Source organism: Hordeum vulgare, chromosome 6H (genome assembly GCF_904849725.1).
Source record: "Hordeum vulgare subsp. vulgare chromosome 6H, MorexV3_pseudomolecules_assembly, whole genome shotgun sequence".
NCBI classification, from domain to species: domain Eukaryota; kingdom Viridiplantae; phylum Streptophyta; class Magnoliopsida; order Poales; family Poaceae; genus Hordeum; species Hordeum vulgare.
The window spans coordinates 4422083-4435858 of record NC_058523.1 but is presented as its reverse complement, the minus strand read 5'-3'; positions in this window follow the sequence as shown (position 1 = coordinate 4435858).

Below are 13776 nucleotides of genomic sequence, written 5' to 3'. Positions count from 1 at the left end.
ACATAACCCGACCCTGAAGTTCCCTGAATGTTCGGATCGCCCTAGGACCCAAAATCAGCGAGTAATAGCATAGAAAACTGGCCAAAATGGACTAAATCTGCGAGTTTTGATGAGGTCACCGTAACCGATCCCCAAAGAATTCCGGACATTTGTAGCGCCTGGGGACCAAGAATCAGTGAGTGATAGCATAGAAAACTGGCAAGAATGGACCAAATCTATGAGTTTTCACGAGGTCACCTTAACCGGACCCCGAAGTTCCCCGAACGTTCGTCTCGCCCCGGGCCCCAAAATTAGTAAGTAAGTGAGTGATAGCATAGAAAACTGGCTAGAATGGACCGAATCTGCGAGTTTTGACAAGGTCGCCGTAACCGGTCACCGCAGTTTCCCGTACGTTTGTAGCGCCGCGGGACCCGGAATCCATGAGTAATAGCATACAAAACTTCATAGATTGGACCAAATCTGTGAGTTTTCATGAGGTTACCGTAACCAGACCCCGAAGTTCGCCGAACGTTCGTAACACCCCGGGTCCCAAAATTAGTGAGTAATAGCATAGAAAACACATCAGAATGGATGAAATCTGCGAGTTTTGACGAGGTCCCTGTAACATGTCTCCGAAGTTTCCCAAACGTTTATAGCGCAACGGGACCCAGACTCAGTGAGTAATAGCATAGAAAACAGGCCAAAATGGACCAAATCTGTGAGTTTTCATGACATCACCGTAACCGGGCCCCGAAGTTCCCCGAACGTTCGTATTGCCCCGGGTCCCAAAATCAATGAGTAATATCATAGAAAAGTGGCTAGAATGGACCAAATCTGTGAGTTTTCACAAGGTCCGAGTAACCGCTCCACGAAGTTAGCGCAACGTTTGGATCGCCCGAGGAACAAAAAACAGTGGGAAATAGCACAGAAAACTGGGCAGAATGGACCATATCTGCGAGTTTTGACAATTTCTCCATAACCCGGCCCCAAAGTTCCCTGAACGTTCGGATCGCCCCGGGACCCAAAATCAGTGAGTAATAGCATAGAAAACTGGCCACAATAGACCAAATCTGTGAGTTTCCATGAGGTCACCGTAACCTGACCCCAAATTTCCCGAACGTTCGTATGGGAGGAAGCGTTGTCTGGCACCATGGGGGCATCGGCGATAGGCCTTGCAAGGTCGATGCGTCAGTAACTGTTTTGAAGATGGATTGATGGAAGGCGGCGGCGACGACCTATGAGGGTGTATCGGACCGGTTTCAGCCACTGGCCCGGTATATGGCTCGCTCGGGGCTTCCATTTTAGAAGTTAGGCTAGAGGAGAGGTCTGGGTATGTGGCTCACACTTTCTGCACCACTTCATCATTGGATAGGAGTAACGACAGAAATTGCCAAAAAGACGGCTTCAGACATATTTATGTATTGCTTTGTAAGATTTTTGTGAATAATTAATAAAGTAACTGCATGCATCTTCCAAAACCGGTCCCCGAAGTTTCATGAAGGTTTGTAGAGCCACGGGAAACAGAACGAGTGAGTAATAGCATATAAAAGACCGCGATGTTCACCAGACGTTCGTATCACCCCGGGTATAAAAATCAATGAGTAATAGCATAGAAAACTCAAAAGAATGGACAGAATATGCGAGTTTTCACGAGGTTCCCGTAACCGGACCCCAAAGTTCCCCGAACATTCGTATCGCCCCGAGTCCCAGAATCAGTGCGTAATGGCATGGAAAATTGGCCAGAATGGACCAACTCTATGAATTTTCACGAGGCACCGTAACCGGACCCCGAAGTTCCCCGAACGTTTGTCGCGCCCTGGGACCCAGAATCAGTAAGTAATAGCATAGAAAATTGGCTAAAATGGACCAAATCTGCAAGTTTTGACAAGGTCCCCGTAACCGGTCCTCAAAGTTAGCACAATGTTTTGATCGCCCCAGGAACCAAAATCAGTGAGTAATAGCATAAAAAACTAGCCAGAATGGACCAAGTCTGCGAGTTTTGACAAGCTCCCGTAAGCAGACCCGAAGTTCCCGGAACATTCGGATCGCCACGGGACTCAAAATCACTGAGTAATAGGATAGAAAATTGGCCAGAATGGTCAAAATCTGCGAGTTTTGACGAGGTCCCCGTAACCGGTCCCCCGGAGTTCACGGGATGTTTGGGTCGTCCCAGGAACCAAAATCAATGAGTAATAGCATAGAAAACTAATCAGAATGGACCAAATCTGCGAGTTTTGACGAGGTCCCCGTAACCGGTCCCCGAAATTCCCCGAATATTTGTAGCGCCACGGGACCCAGAATTAGTGCGTAATAGCATAGAAAACTAGCCAAAATGGACCGAGTCTGCGAGTTTTGAGAAGGTCCCTCTAACCGGTTCCCGAAGTTCGCGGAACATTTGGATCGCCCCGGGAACAAAAATCAGTGAGTAATGGCATAGAAACTAGCCAAAATCTGCGAGTTTTGACGAGGCCCCCGTAACCGGTCTGCGAAGTTGACCCAACGTTTGTAGCACCACTGGACCCATCATGAGTGAGTAATAGCATAAAAAAACTGGCCAGAATGGACCAAATCTGTGAGTTTTCATGAGGTCACTGTTACCGGACCCCAAAGTTCCCCGTACGTTCGTATCGCCCTGGGTCATAAAAATTAGTGAGTAGTATCATAGAAAACTCGCTAGAATGGACCAAATCTACGAGTTTTGACAAGGACTAGTAACCGGTCCCCGAACCACAGCGAACAAAAATCAGTGAGTAATAGCATAGAAAACTATCCATAATGGAGCAAATCTATGAGTTTTGACAATGTCCACATAACCCGAGCCTGAAGTTCCCTGAATGTTCGGATCGCCCTAGGACCCAAAATCAGCGAGTAATAGCATAGAAAACTGGCCAGAATGGACTAAATCTGCGAGTTTTGATGAGGTCAGCGTAACCGGTCCCCAAAGAATTCCGGACATTTGTAGCACCACGGGACCAAGAATCAGTGAGTAATAGCATAGAAAACTGGCAAGAATGGTCCAAATCTATGAGTTTTCACGAGGTCACCTTAACCGGACCCCGAAGTTCCCCGAACGTTCGTCTCGCCCCGGGCCCCAAAATTAGTAAGTAAGTGAGTAATAGCATAGAAAACTGGCTAGAATGGACCGAATCTGCTAGTTTTGACAAGGTCGCCGTAACCGGTCACCGAAGTTTCCCGAACGTTTGTAGCGCCGCGGGACCCAGAATCCTTGAGTAATAGCATACAAAACTTGACAGAATGGACCAAATCTGTGAGTTTTCATGAGGTTACCGTAACCAGACCCCGAAGTTCGCCGAACGTTCGTATCACCCCAGGTCCCAAAATTAGTGAGCAATAGCATAGAAAACTCATCAGAATGGACGAAATCTGCGAGTTTTGACGAGGTCCCTGTAACATGTCTCCGAAGTTTCCCAAACGTTTGTAGCGCCACGGGACCCAGACTCAGTGAGTCAGCATAGAAAACTGGCCAAAATGGACCAAATCTGTGAGTTTTCATGACATCACCGTAACCGGGCCCCGAAGTTCCCCGAACGTTCGTACCGCCCCGGGTCCCAAAATCAATGAGTAATATCATAGAAAAGTGGCTAGAATGGACCAAATCTGTGAGTTTTGACAAGGTCCGAGTAACCGCTCTACGTAGTTAGCGCAACGTTTGGATCGCCCGAGGAACAAAAAACAGTGAGAAATAGCACAAAAAACTGGGCAGAATGGACCATATCTGCGAGTTTTGACAATTTCTCCATAACCCGGCCCCAAAGTTCCCTGAACGTTCGGATCGCCCCGGGACCCAAAATCAGTGAGTAATAGCATAGAAAACTGGCCACAATAGACCAAATCTGTGAGTTTCCATGAGGTCACCGTAACCAAACCCCACAGTTCCCCGAACGTTCGTATGGGAGGCAGCGTTGTCTGGCACCATGGGGGCATCGACGATAGGCCTTGCAAGGTCGATGCGTCAGTAACTGTTTTGAAGATGGATTGATGGAAGGCAGCGGCGACGACCTATGAGGGTGTATCGGACCGGTTTCAGCCGCTGGCCCGGTATATGGCTCGTTCGGGGCTTCCATTTTAGACGTTAGGCTAGATGAGAGGTCTGGGTATCTGGCTCACACTTTCTGCACCACTTCATCATTGGATAGGAGTAACGACAGAAATTGCCAAAAGGACGGCTTCAGACATGTTTATGTATTGCTTTGTAAGATTTTTGTGAATAATTAATAAAGTGACTACATGCATCTTCCAAAACCGGTCCCCGAAGTTTCATGAAGGCTTGTAGTGCCACGGGAAACAGAACTAGTGAGTAATAGCATATAAAAGACCGCAAAGTTCACCAGACGTTCGTATCACCCCGGGTATAAAAATCAATGACTAATAGCATAGAAAACTCAAAAGAATGGACAAAATATGCGAGTTTTCACGAGGTTCCCGTAACCGGACCCCGAAGTTCCCCGAACATTCGTATCGCCCCGGGTCCCAGAATCAGTGCGTAATAACATGGAAAACTGGCCAGAATGGACCAAATCTATGAATTTTCACGAGGCACCGTAACCGGACCCCGAAGTTCCCCGAATGTTTGTGGCGCCCTGGGACCCAGAATCAGTCAGTAATAGCATAGAAAATCGGCTAAAATGGACCAAATCTGCAAGTTTTGACAAGGTCCCCCTAACCGGTCCTCAAAGATAACACAATGTTTTGATCGCCCCAGGAACCAAAATCAGTGAGTAATAGCATAAAAAACTAGCCAGAATGGACCAAGTCTGCGAGTTTTGACAAGGTCCCGTAAGCGGACCCCGAAGTTCCCGGAACATTCGGATCGCCACAGGACTCAAAATCAGTGAGTAATAGGATAGAAAATTGGCCAGAATGGTCAAAATCTGCGAGTTTTGATAAGGTCCCCGTAACAGGTCCCCCGGAGTTCACGAGATGTTTGGGTCGTCCCAGGAACCAAAATCAATGAGTAATAGCATAGAAAACAGGCCAGAAAGGACCAAATCTGCGAGTTTTGATGAGGTCCCCGTAACCGGTCCCCGAAATTCCACGAATATTTGTAGCGCCACGGGACCCAGAATTAGTGAATAGTAGCATAGGACACTATCCAAAATGGACCAAGTCTGCGAGTTTTGAGAAGGTCCCTGTAACCGGTCCCCGAAGTTCGCATAACGTTCGGATCGCCCCGGGAACAAAAAACAGTGAGTAATAGCGTAGAAACTGCCCAAAATCTGCGAGATTTCACGAGGTCCCCATAACCGGTCCGCGAAGTTGACCCAACGTTTGTAGCACCACGGGACCCATAATCAGTGAGTAATAGCATAAAAAAGTGACCAGAATGGACCAAATCTGTGAGTTTTCATGAGGTCACCGTTACCGGACCCCAAAGTTCCCCGTACGTTCATATCACCCTGGGTCATAAAAAATGGTGAGTAGTATCATAGAAAACTAGCTAGAATGGACCAAATCTACGAGTTTGACAAGGACTAGTAACCGATCCCCGAACCAGAGCGAACAAAAATCAGTGAGTAATAGCATAGAAACCTATCCATAATGGAGCAAATCTACGAGTTTTGACAATGTCCACAAAACCTGACCCTGAAATTCCCCGAATGTTCAGATCGCCCTAGGACCCAAAATTAGCGAGTAATAGCATAGAAAACTGGCCAGAATGGATTAAATCTGCGAGTTTTGATGAGGTCACCGTAACCGGTCCCCAAAGATTCCCGGACATTTCTAGCGCCACGGGACCTAGAATCAGTGAGTTATAGCATAGAAAACTGGCAAGAATGGACCAAATTTATGAGTTTTCACGAGGTCACCGTAACCGGAGCCCGAAGTTCCCCGAACGTTCGTATGGCCCCGGGCTCCAAAATGTGTAAGTGAGTAATAGCATAGAAAACTGGCTAGAATGGACCGAATCTACGAGTTTTGAGGAGGTCGCCGTACCCGGTCACCAAAGTTTCCCGAACGTTTGTAGCGCCGCGGGACCGAGAATCCGTGAGTAATAGCATACAAAACTTGACAGAATGGACCAAATATGTGAGTTTTATGAGGTTACCGTAACCAGACCCCGAAGTTCCCCGAACGTTCGTATCACCCCGGGTACCAAAATTAGTGAGTAATAGCATAGAAAACTAGTCAGAATGGACGAAATCTGCGAGTTTTGACGAGGTCCCTATAACCTGTCTCCGAAATTTCCCGAACGTTTGTAGGGCCATGGGACCTAGAATCAGTGAGTAATAGCATAGAAAACTAGCCAAAATGGACCAAATCTGTGAGTTTTCATGACGTCACCCTAACCGGGCCCCAAATTCCCCGAACGTTCGGATCGCCCCGGGTCCCAAAATCAGTGAGTAATATCATAAAAAGTTGGTTAGAATGGACTAAATCTGCTAGTTTTGACAGGGTCCGAGTAACTTGTCCGCAAAGTTCGCGGAACGTTCGGATCGCCCTGGAAACAAAAATGAGTGAGTAATAGCATAGAAAACTAGCCAGAATGGACCAAACCTAAAGTTTTGACAATGTCCCCATAACCCTACCCTGACGTTTCCCGAATGTTCGGATCGCCCCAGGACCCAAAATCTGCGAGTAATAGCATAGAAAACTGGCCAGAATGGACTAAATATGCGAGTTTTGACGAGGTGCCCATAACCGGTCCCCAAAGAATCCCGAACATTTGTAGCGCCACGGGACCCAGAATGAATGAGTAATAGCATAGAAAACTGGACAGAATGGACCAAATCTACGAGTTTTCATGACATCACCGTAACCGGGCCCCAAAGTTCCTCGAACGTTCGTATTGCACTGGGTCCTAAAATCAGTGAGTAATATCATAGAAAAGTGGTTAGAATGGACCAAATATGTGAGTTTTGACAGGGTACGAGTAACCGGTCCACGAAGTTCGCGGAACGTTGGAATCGCCCCGGGAACAAAAATCAGTGAGTAATATGATACGTCCATTTTGCATCATGCTTTCATGTTGATATTTATTGCTTTTGGGCTGTTATATTACTTTGTGGTACCATATTTATGCCTTTTCTCTCTTATTTTGCAAGGTTTATTTGAAGAGGGAGAATTCAGGCAGCTGGAATTCTGGACTGGAAAAGGAGCAAATCTTAGTCCACTATTCGACACATCTCCAAATGCCCTGAAAAGTTACGTGGATTTTTTTGGGATTATATAAAAATTATTGGGCGAAAGAAGTACCGGAGGGGGGCTGCCAGGGCGCCACAAGCCCTGCTACCACCACCCCCATGGTGGCAGAGTGGGGGCTTGTGGGCTCCCTGACGGCCCACTAGCCCCTCTCTTTTGCTATATGAAGGGTTTTGGTCTGGAAAAAATCATTAGGGAGATTTTTCATGGTTTTGCCGCCACCATGAGGCGGAACATGAGCAGATCCAATCTAGAGCTCCGGCAGGACGATCCTGTCGGGGAAACTTCCCTCCCTGAGGGGGGAAATCGTCGCTATCGTTATCACCAACACTCCTCTCGTCGGAAGGGAGGCATCTTCATCAACATCTTCATCAGCACCATCTCCTCTCCAATCCCTAGTTCATCTCTTGTAACCAATCTCCGTCTCACGACTCCTATTGGTACTTGTAAGGTTGCTAGTAGTGTTGATTACTCTTTGTAGTTGATGCTAGTTGGATTACTTGGTGGATGAGTTTATGTTCAGATCCTTGATGCTATTCATTACACCTCTGATCATGATTATGATTATGTTTTGTGAGTAGTTACTTTTGTTCCTGAGGACATGGGATAAGTCATGCTAATAATAGTCATGTGAATTTGATATTTGTTCGGTATTTTGATATGTTGTATGTTGTTTTTCCTCTAGTGGTGTTATGTGAACGTCAACTACATAACACTTCACCATATTTGGGCCTAGAGGAAGGCATTGGGAAGTAGTAAGTAGATGATGGGTTGCTGGAGTGACAGAAGCTTAAACCCCAGTCTATGCGTTGCTTCGTGAGGGGCTGATTTGGATCCACTAGTTTAATGCTATGGTTAGACTTTGTCTTAATTCTTCTTTTGTAGTTGCGTATGCTTGCAAGAGAGGTTAACCATAAGTTGGATGCTTGTCCAAGTAAGGGAAGTACCCAAGCGCCGGTACACCCACATATCAAACTATCAAAGTAACGAACGCGAATCATATGAACATGATGAAACTAGCATGACAGAAATTCTTGTGTGTCCTCGGGAGCGTTTTTCCTCCTATAAGACTTTGTTCAGGCTTGTCCCTTGCTACAAAAGGGATTGGGCAACTTGCTGCACCATTGCTACTACTTTCTACTTGTTACTTTTCGCTTGCTACATTTCACCTCACTACACCATCACTTGTTACCGCTACTTTCAGTGCTTGTTGTTATTACCTTGCTAAATCCGTTTATCAGAGCCTTCTGCTCCTCGTTGGGTCCGACACTCTTACTTATCGAAAGGACTAAAATTGATCCCCTATATTTGTGGGTCATCAAGACTCTTTTCTGGCGCTGTTGCCGGAGAGTGAAGCGCCTTCGGTAAGTGGAAATTGGTAAGGAAACATTTTTATACTGTGCTAAATTTATTGTCACTTGTCACTATGGAAACTGTTCCTTTGAGGAGTTTGTTCGGGGTATCTTCACCACGAACGGAAGCACGAGGAGTTGTTCCTCGACCTGAGGTACCTACTGAAAATATCTTTTATGAAATTCCTTCAGGTATGCTTGAGAAACTGCTGGCTAATCCTTTTACAGGAGATGGATATTCACATCCAGACTTGCATCTAATCTATGTAGATGAAGTTTGTGGTTTATTTAAGCTTGCAGGATTTCCCGAGGATGAGGTAAAGAAGAAAGTCTTTCCTTTATCTTTGAAGGATAAGGCATTGACATGGTATAGGCTATGTGATGATACTGGATCATGGGGCTACAATCGGTTGAAAATGGAAATTTAATCAAAAGTTCTATCATATGCATTTAGTACATCGTGATCGGAACTTTATTTATAACTTTTGGCCTCGTGACAGGGAAAGCATAGCTCAATCTTGGGGGAGGCTTAAATCAATGCTATATCCATGCCCCAATCATGAGCTCTCGAGAGAAATCATCACTCAAAACTTTTGTGCTCGGCTTTCTCATGAAGATCGTACCATGCTTGACACTTCTTGTACCCGTTCTTTTATGAAGAAGGATATTGATCACAAGTGGAATTTATTGGAGAGAATCAAATGCAACTCTGAAGATTGGGAGCTGGAGGAAGGTAAGGAGTCAGGTATGAATTTCCAGTTTGATTGCATTAAATATTTTGTTGAGACAAACACTTTTAGAGATTTTAGCCCTAAGTATGGACTTGACTCTGAGATAGTAGCTTCTCTTTGTGAATCTTTTGCTGCTCATGTTGATCTTCCCAAAGAGAAGTGGTTTAAATATCATCCTCCTGTAGAAAGCAACATAGCGAAAACCAATCTAGTTGAGGAGAAAGTCATTGCTTTTTGTGATCCTGTTGTTCCTTGTGCTTACACTGAGAAACCACCATACCCTGCTAGGATAAAGGATTATTCTAAAGCTCCAACTGTGATATGTCGGGGTTACATTAGACCACTTGCACCCCCTGAGGAGATTAGAGTTGAACCTAGTGTTGCTATTATCAAAAATCTCTTAGCCGAAGACATAGATGGGCATGTTATCAAATTCTATGAGGACTCCGCTAGAATTGCTAAACCTCACGCGAAGGACAAATACGGACCTATAGTTGGCTTGCTCGTTGTTTCTGTCAAGATAGGAGATCACTGTTACCATGGTTTATGTGATATGGGAGCTAGTGTTAGTGCAATACCCCGTTCCTTATATGATGAAATCAAAGATGAGATTGCACCTGCTGAGTTAGAACCCATTGATGTCACTATTACGCTAGCCAATAGAGACACTATCTACCCTCTGGGAATTGTGAGAGACGTAGAAGTACTGTGTGGTAAGACGAAGTATCCTACTGATTTCCTCGTCCTTGGTACTGCACAAGATAGCTTTTGTCCCATCATATTTGGTAGACCCTTTCTCAACACTGTCAATGCTCACATTGATTGCACTAAGCAGACCGTCACTGTTAGTTTCGAGGGTGTGTCTCATGAATTTAACTTCTCCAAGTTTGGAACACAACCGCATGAAAGAGAGTCGTGTGGTAGGGATGAAATCATTGCTCTTGCCTCTATTGTCGTACCTCCTACGGATCCTTTAGAGCAATATCTGCTTGAGCATGAAAATGATATGCATATGGAGGAGAGAGATGAGATAGATAAAATTGTCTTAGAAAAATATCCTATTCTCAAGAATAATGTGCCTGTTGAACTGCTTAGGGATCCTCCCCCACCAAAGGGTGATCCTGTGTTTGAGCTTAAACAGTTGTCTGATACTCTTAAGTATGCCTATCTTGATGAGAAGGAGATATATCATGTCATTATTAGTGTTCTCCTCTCAGAGCACGAAGAGAAAAAGTTACTAAAAACTCTGAGGAAGCATCGTGCTGCTATTGGATATACTCTTGATTATCTTAAGGGTATTAGTCCTACTCTATGCCAGCACAAGATTAAAACTGATCCTGACTTTAAACCAGTTTCTGATCATCAAAGGAGATTAAATCCTAAGATGAAAGAGGTTGTTAGAAAAGAAATATTACAGCTTCTGGAAGCAGGAATCATTTATCCTGTTGCTCATAGTGATTGGGTAAGTCCAGTACATTGCATACCTAAGAAGGGAGGCATCACCGTCGTTCCTAATGATAAAGATGAACTAATCCCACAAAGGATTATTACCGGCTATAGGATGGTGATAGACTTCCGGAAACTGAACAAGGCAACTAGGAAAGATCATTATCCTTTGTCGTTTATCGACCAAATGCTAGAAAGGCTATCAAAACACACACACTTATGCTTTCTAGACGGTTATTCAGGTTTCTTGCAAATACCTGTTGCACAATCTGATCAAGAGAAAACCACTTTCACCTCCCCTTTCGGTACCTTTGCCTATAGACGTATGCCTTTTGGCTTATGCAACGCACCTGCCACCTTTCAAAGATGTATGATGGCTATATTCTCTGACTTTTGTGAAAAGATTGTCGAGGTTTTCATGGATGACATCTCCGTTTACGGGTCTTCCTTTGATGATTGCCTCAGCAACCTTGATTGAGTCTTACAGAGATGTGAAGAAACCAACCTCGTCTTGAATTGGGAGAAGTGCCACTTTATGGTTAATGAAGGCATTGTCTTAGGACACAAGATCTCTGAAAGAGGCATTGAAGTTGATAAGGCTAAGTTTGATGCAATTGAGAAAATGCCTTGCCCCATAGATATCAGAGGTATACGAAGTTTCCTAGGTCATACTGGTTTCTATAGAAGGTTCATTAAAGACTTCTCTAAGATATCTAGGCCTCTTACCAACCTCTTGCAGAAGGATGTTGCTTTTGTTTTTTATGAGGATTGTGAGGAAGCCTTTGAAATACTTAAGAAGGCTTTGATAACCGCACCTATTGTTCAACCACCTGAATGGAACTTGCCCTTTGAAATCATGTGTGACGCTGGTGATTATGTTGTTGGTGATGTTCTAGGACAGAGAGTTGACAAGAAGTTGAATGTCATTCACTACGCTAGTAAAACTCTAGACAATGCCCAAAGAAACTATGCCACTACGGAGAAGGAATTTTTAGCAGTCGTGTTTGCATGTGAAAAGTTTAGATCTTCTATAGTTGACTCCAAAGTCACTATTCACTCTGATCATGCTGCTATTAATTACCTTATGGAGAAGAAGGATGCTAAGCCTAGGCTGATCAGATGGGTTCTCCTGCTACAGGAATTTGATTTGCACGTCGTTGATCGAAAGGGTGCTGATAACCCTATAGCAGACAACTTGTCTAGGCTAGAGAATGTTCTTGATAACCCACTACCTATAGATGACAGCTTTCCTGATGAGCAATTAAATGTCATTCGCACTTCACATAGTGCACCGTGGTATGTCGATTATGCAAACTATATCGTAGCCAAATACATACCACCTAGTTTCACCTATCAGCAAAAGAAGAAGTTCTTCTTTGATTTGAGACACTACTTTTGGGATGATCCTCACCTTTATAATGAAGGAGTAGATGGTGTTATTAGACGTTGTGTGCCTGAACATGAACAGGGACAGATCCTGCAGAAGTGCCATTCCGAAGCCTACGGAGGACACCACACTGGAGATAGAACTGTCCATAAGGTATTACAATCAGGTTTCTATTGGCCCACTCTCTTCAAGGATGCCCATAAGTTTGTCTTGTCTTGTGACGAATGTCAAAGAATAGGGAACATCAGTAAGCGTTAGGAAATGCCTATGAACTATTCACTTGTCATTGAACCATTTGATGTCTGGGGCTTTGATTATATGGGACCCTTCCCGAGTTCCAATGGGTACACTCACATCTTAGTTGTTGTGGATTACGTCACTAAGTGGGTAGAAGCTATCCCCACTAAAAATGCTGATTACCACACCTCTATTAAGATGCTTAAAGAAGTCATATTCCCAAGATTTGGAGTCCCTAGATATCTGATGACTGATGGCGGTTCAGACTTCATTCATGGTGTTTTCCGTAAGATGCTCGCTAAGTATGATGTCAACCATAGAGTTGCATCTCCTTATCATCCTCAGTCTAGTGGTCAAGTGGAGTTGAGTATTAGGGAGATCAAATTGATCCTACAAAAGACCATCAATAGATCTCGAAAGAATTGGTCTAGCAAATTTGACGATGCACTATGGGCTTATAGGACTGCCTATAAGAATCCCATGGGCATGTCACCGTATAAAATGGTTTACGGTAAAGCCTGTCATTTACCTCTTGAGCTAGAACACAAAGCTTATTGGGCAATCAAAGAGCTCAACTTTGATTTCCAACTTGCCGATGAGAAGCGGTTGTTTGATATCAGCTCGTTAGATGAATGGAGAGCCCAGGCATATGAGAATGCCAAGTTGTTCAGGAAAAGGTTAAGAGATGGCACGACAAATGAATACAAAAACGAGAGTTCAATGTAGGTGATTATGTCCTGTTATACAATTCTCGTTTGAGATTCTTTGTAGGCAAGCTTCTCTCTAAATGGGAAGGTCCTTACGTTATCGAGGAAGTATATCGTTCCGGTGCCATCAAAATCAATAACAAGGAAGGAAATTTTCCTAGAGTGGTAAATGGGCAAAGAATCAAGCATTACATCTCTGGTACTCCCATAAATGTTGAGACCAATATCATCAATGTCATAACTCCAGAGGAGTACATAAGGGATGTTTATCAGCCTGTTTCAGACCCTGAAAACGAAGAGGTATCTGTTTCGGTAAGAAATTGGACTCCGATGCTTTTCCAATAGGAAATTTCCTCCGTTTTGGAATTTTTGGAAAAATAGAAAAATAAAAAGCAGTCCGGAGAGCGAACGAGGCGGCCACAAGACCTGCCACCGCCCCCTACCCCCCTGGTGGCGGAGGGCAAGCTTGTGGGCACCTCGTGTGCCTCCCGGACTCCTTTTTCTTGCGGAGCACTCCTTCTGGTCGAGAAATATCAATATATACTCGCCCGAAGGTTTTGATCTCCGTATTGCGCAGTTTTCCTCTGTTTTCGTTTCAAGCTTGTTTCTGTCGCAGATTTAGAGCAAAGATGTCTCAAAATCTGTTGGGGAGAATGATCTTCACCAAGTTCATGAGGAAGTAGATGCTGATCTGAAAAGAGTAGAAGTCACGGAAGCCAGGGACCAAGCTAAGGAGAAAACCCAACCTAGGGAGGAAGTTCAACCTATGTTCAACA